This window comes from Heteronotia binoei, chromosome 15 (genome assembly GCF_032191835.1).
Source record: "Heteronotia binoei isolate CCM8104 ecotype False Entrance Well chromosome 15, APGP_CSIRO_Hbin_v1, whole genome shotgun sequence".
Lineage (NCBI taxonomy): Eukaryota > Metazoa > Chordata > Lepidosauria > Squamata > Gekkonidae > Heteronotia > Heteronotia binoei.
In genome coordinates this window covers 8,124,574-8,130,756 of record NC_083237.1, presented here as the reverse complement: position 1 = coordinate 8,130,756, position 6,183 = coordinate 8,124,574, and the positions used below count along the sequence as shown (strand labels likewise).

Below are 6,183 nucleotides of genomic sequence, written 5' to 3'. Positions count from 1 at the left end.
AATCCTCCTAAACTCAACCATGCTAATAACTGTGAACATCAAAAAACGAACAGGAATGTAGCAAGGGCAACTTGAGAACATAGTCCACCCCAACTCCTTTCAGCTCGTCTTCATTCATATCCTCATTCTATAAAGGGCCACATCCCCATGCTAGAATCTCACTTGATAGGGTTAATCAATTCCCAGTTGGGGGCAGGGGATCAATCAGTTGGTATCTGGGGCTCTGGAGGAGCTGTTTTTTGAGGTAGAGACATCATATTTTCAGCATAGCACCTGGTGCGTCTCCTTAAAAAATCCCCCAAGTTTCAAAAAGATGAGCCCCCAAAGAAGGTGCCTTCATCCTCCATTATTTCCAATGAAGGGAAGGCATTTAAAAGAAACGCGGTCTCTTTCAATGTGATGGCCAGAACTCCCTTCGGAGTTCAGTTGTGCTTGTCACAACCTTGTTCCTCTCTTCACCCCCCAAATCCCCAGATATTTCCTGAGTTAGGCCTGGTAACCCTACACCTGCATCAATGACGATGATACACAAAAACTGTTTGGATGTGTCTGAATGAATGTGTACATGTGCCTATTTGCTTCATTATGCTGCTTCCCCACCCCCAACCCCACCATGATTAGGGTGTTTTTTAACAACTGTATTCCTACCACATACCAATTAAATCCCAAGAGGTTCCTATGGCTTCACTAGGATCACTCAAGAGTAGACCCTTTCATGGCCACATTTTAGAATCCCATCGGAAAACAGCAGATACCTTATGCATGCGATCCATATTAAAACAAGCCTTCCTTGTTCTCTGGTTGGGACACGGGAATCCCTCACATCCAGATCCCATTGTCCACCACTTCTCCAAAGGGCAATGGGAGAAAAATATAAACAGCATCAGTGTCACGTGTGCCATTACATCACTTCCAGAGGAAAACAAAAGTGCCAGAGGGTAGCTCAAGGAATGACTGGAAGCTGTATGGTTATAGAGTTTTTGGTGATCCCTACAGCTAGTCTCCGTACATTCTGAGTTTTCCCTGGAAGTGACATAATGGCACGCATGATTTCGTAACTCCGTCCCACATCTCTGCCCCCAGTCTTCTGCCAGGCGTGGTCTAGTAACCCTACTCCCAAATACATATTTGTATGGAGCTCTTTTTTGTCAAGCCATGTGTCACAGTGTAGAATATGGTAGCTACCACATTGATGGACGCTCTGTCAAAAACCTGTTCTGGCAACTGGATTCCATGCTGGACCTGTTTATCACTCATATCAAGACAATGTCTTTTAATATGCTACATTCAGCTATCACTAACCACTCAATTGAGAAGAAGCAAAACTGGTTTGACTGGCCTCATCCTGGAATAGTTTCATCATCACTTTTCTCAGTTCTCTCGGAAGAGCAATTATCTTACACTTGGTGCATTGTAGGCTAAAGTCAGAACAAATGCCTTGCCTCATGCATTTATATTAGGGTTGCCAATCCCCAGCTGGGGGCAAGGGATACCCTGGTTTGGAGGTGCTCTCCCTACTTCAGGGTCATCAGAAAGCAGGGGGGGATGTCTGCTGGGCACTCCATTATACCCTATGGAGATTGATTCCCATAGGGTATAATGGAAAATTGATCAGTGGGTATCTGGGGCTCCAGAGGGGAAGTTTTTTGAGGTTGAGGCACCAGACTTTCCACATAGCATCCAGTGCCTCTCCTCAAAACATTCCCAAATTTTCAAAGTTAGTGGACCAGTAGGTCCAATTCTATGAGCCCCCAAAGAAGGTGCCCCTATCCTCCAATATTTCCTATGGAAGGAAGGCATTTAAAAGGAGCACGGTCCCTTTAAATGTGATTGCCAGAACTCCCTTTGGAGTTCAGTTGTGCTTGTCACACCCTTGCCCCTGGCTCCAACCCAAAATTGTCTCCTGACTCCACCCCCAAGGTCTGATATTTCTTGAGTTGGACTTGGCAACCCTAATTTATATGGAGCGTTTTCACACTGACCTTAATCGGGAGCGACGTCCCTCTTCACCGCGCAGCGTCTGCGCAGATTTCGCACTAATTGCTCCGCAGAACCCGGAAGAGCCACAAAGTCCCGCGACTTTTGCGTCACAAATGTAAACTGGAAGCCGCAGGACTTTGCGGCTCTTCCGGGTTCTGCGGAGCAATTAGTGCGAAATCCACGCAGACGCTGCACGGTGAAGAGGGACGTCGCTCCCGATTAAGGTCAGTGCGAAAACGCCCACAGTCTTCTTAAATGTTTTGTATTTGTTAAGCTGTGTATCATGGTGCATACTACAGTGGGGGCTACCACAGTGATGGATGCTCAGTCAAAAACCAGCTCTGATTATCCAGGGACCAACAGTTTCCACATTAAATCTGTTTATCACTGCTTGAAGGCAGTGCTTTTCAGCAGGCTATATCAAACAGTCACCAACCATCTAAGCCAGAAAAGGCTCCACTGGCTTCACTAGCCTTCATCCTAGAATAAATGGTTCCTTCATCACCTTTTAGAATTCTGAGAAGTGCAAATCTCTTACATGTGGGGTTTCCCAGGCAAAGATCAGAAGGGGTAAGATTGCCAACTCTGGGTTGGCAAAATTCCTGGAGATTTAGAGAGACTGTGGGGCAGGGCTTTGGGAAGAAAGGGGCCTCAGGAGGTTATAGCGCCATAAAAGTTCACCCTCCAAAGCAGCCATTTTCTCTATGCAAACCGATCTCTGTATTCTGGAGATCAGTTATAATTCTGGGAGATCACCAGGCCCCACCTGAAGGAGAACCAATTTGCCTGTGTAAATGTTGGAACTGATTTCCTGATAATACTATGAGCCTTGGTTCCAGAGACATAATCACGTGGTCAAAGAAAAAGATGGTCGAAACACATGAAGATAAGAAAACCTAGGAAGCGTGTTACCACGTTTTTGAATCCATGCACATGAATAATCAACAGAAAAACAGTCTTGATTCATTCTTCCAAGCCTACGCTTAATTCAAAGACTGTTGACTTTGTCGGTTGGGTACACTGCAAACTTTGCATGTTGTACACAGAAGTAATTGCTGTTTAAAGTTGCAAAACGTTGCATGTTTTCCTCAGAAGTATTGTTGTTAAAAAGTTGACTGTCGTATTTCCCCTTTAAACGCTAACATAAATACTAAATATAGTACAGAGTTTAATTAAGCACTGATATGATATTGTGGAGGGTGTGTAATTCATATATTAAGCTGTGTTACACTAGCTGAAATTATTGTTTGCATAGTAGTTTTTCAAATCCTCCCACGTTTTTCTCAACCTTGGCTGTGTTTCCTTTGTTTAATTGCCCACCTGAAAGATGGCAGTTCTAATATTTGAACAGCATTCCTGAATCTTCCATATTTGTCAAGCCATGTATCATGGTGGATACTATTACGTTGGGAGCTACCACAGTGAAGAATGTTCAGTCAAAAACTCTGATTAGCAATGGACTCCTGGATCCCATACCATGTCTGTTTCACCACTCACACGAAGACAAGAAGATGATGATATTGGATTATATCCCGCCCTCCACTCCGAAGAGTCTCAGAGTGGCTCACAATCTCCTTTCCCTTCCTCCCTCACAACAGACACCATGTGAGGTAGATGAAGATATTGGATTTATATCCTGCCCTCCACTCCAAAGAGATCGGCTCACAATCTCCTTTCCCTTCCGCCCCCACAACAGACACCCTGTGAGGTAGATGAAGATATTGGATTTATAACCCGCCCTCCACTCCGAAGAGTCTCAGAGTGGCTCACAATCTCCTTTACCTTCCTCCCCCACAACAGACACCCTGTGAGGTGGGTGGGGCTGGAGAGGGCTCTCACAGCAGCTGTCCTTTCAAGAACAACCTCTGCCAGAGCTATGGCTGACCCAAGGCCATTCCAGCACGTGCAAGTGGAGGAGTGGGAAATCAAACCCGGTTCTCCCAGATAATAGTCCGCACACTTAACCACTACACCAAACTGGCTCTCACTACAAAACTTTCTAATATACAACACCAGTTATCCAGGTCAGAAAAGGCTCCACTAGCTTGCTTTTCCTCTTCCAGAAAGCCATGGTCCCAGGATCACCACCTTAGAATTCTATTAAACGATAGGAAATATCTTACATCTCAGCTACCATGGGCCAAAGTCCATATCTCTGAACAACATTCCTGAATCCTCCATATTTGTCAAGCCATGTATCATGGTGCCTACTATTATGGCCTGAGCTACCACAGTGACAGATGCTCTATCAAAAAACATGCTCTGATTATCTGTGGACAGCTGACTCCAATGCTGTAGCTGCTAAATCCACTCATCCGTCGCATACATAACCTGTGTAATGGCAACGTACTTTTATATCCTTACAAAATATTTCATGTTCAGGAAGAAAAGGCAGCCACGGAGAAGAGATGGAAAATGTGCCACATGATGTATCTAGTTAATGGGAATATCATCTCAGTCACAAATATATGACCGGAGCCCGCTACCTGTGGGTGTCCTGTTACTTCAAGGCATGACTCAACTGCTTTCCCCCTCTGCCACCAGGGTGGGCAAGAATGAAGATTCCACTTGTCTTTCATTGGCTGCTCAAGTTCAGTGCCCTCTTGGGATTGGCTGCCTGCCTCTGGCAGGCAGGTCTCTAAGGCTGGAGCATGTGTGGATATAGCCCACTTTTGGCTACTGTGGGTTTTCAGCTTTGGGTTGTCTGTTTGTTTTGCAGGGTTCCCTTCACAAGCAAGCAAGGCAAAAGGGGGGGGGGGTGTTGCTGGCTGCTGCTGATGCTTTCCTTGAAGGGTTTTTTTTTTTAAAAAAAAGGTGCGCACTCACAGAGGGTCCCAAGAGTTGGTTGCAGGAACTTTTGTGAGAGGAGCCTTGCAAAGTGCACCTAAGCTTTTGGGACGAGCACCGCTCCTCTGAAGACCACACAACACCATGCAGCGGTGGCTTGCTCTTTTTGCCTGCTTGGCTTTTGTGCTGCTGGCAGCCCTTTGCAGAGGGCAAGATTTTGACCTGGGAGATGCACTCGAAGCTGAACCTACACCTACAAAGACGCCAGATCCAGGACCCAAAAAGCCAACATCTGATGATGAATTTAGCTTAGAGGATGCCCTGGATGAACCCAGTCAACCTCAGCAGCCTGGAGGTCATGGAGGAGGATTCAGTGATAGTGACTTAATTGATGGGAGTCTGCCTCCACAAAAGCTAGAGGGCCATGCTTCTAACCCATCTGCAGGTGGACCAGGTGCAGATCCCACCACTGGTAAGACTGCTCAAGACAGTGGGATGCTAGCTGGCATTGTTAGCTCAGTAGTAGCGGCAGTGGCTGGGGCTGTGTTGGGCTTCATAGCTTACCTGAAGAAAAAGCTTTAAGCAAGTGAAGAAAAAGCTCTGCTTTAAAGCAAGTGATGAAGAGAATGTTCATATGGAAAGCCAACAGGGAGCACTTGCTGAGCCACCTGTTCAACACACTCTTTTACAGAAAGCGTAATGGAGTTTAAAGGGAAGTTCAGCAAAACTGTGCACGTTCCCCTGACAAGTACCACAGAGTGCCAACAGCAAAACTTGGAGCTGTAGAAGAGACTTAAAATAATTGTGCTGGAATGTCTTTGAGAGGGAGCAGGATGCTCTAACAAATCAAACAACTTGTGTCATCTGTGACAAACTGTGAAGCATTTTCCCTTTCGTCTTTGGCTTCAATGAACGTTTTAGGCTTATGAACCAGACAGAAGTTATTGACCGGGTTTGCATCAGTGTGGAAACTACGGGGGCACAGTGATTTCCAGGCATACAAATACTAACAGCCAAGTCTGGGTCATTCATGAAATGCAGATTGGGATCAACCAACAAAAGAAAGCAAACACACAGTCTGTTATGACTCAGTTTCCATGGCTCACTGGAAAGCAATAAGTTATTGACTATCATAGTCATGTGATAGTCCTTTCTCTGATGAAGAGGGCTTTGCCTCTCAAAAGCTCACACTCTGAAAATCTTGTCCATCTTTTAGGAGCTACTGGAGCTGAATCCAGCCTTTCTCCAAGCAGTGTGCATAATGGCATCACAACAATCCCATGGAGGAAATGACTGGGTTGAAACATACAGTTAACTTCTGAATGCTTATTGTCTGAATAAGGTTTTGAACTCAGCAATATCCCATGCCCATATCTCAGTTCAGTATACCATTAGAACATAACAGCTGCAGAATCA

General features: G+C 45.4%; 1 pseudogene; it reads left to right on the top strand.

Annotated features, from left to right (window-relative positions):
* Positions 1-4,911: 4,911 nt before the first annotated feature.
* Positions 4,912-5,645, top strand: LOC132583750 (CD99 antigen-like; annotated as a pseudogene).
* The last annotated feature ends 538 nt before the right edge of the window (positions 5,646-6,183 follow it).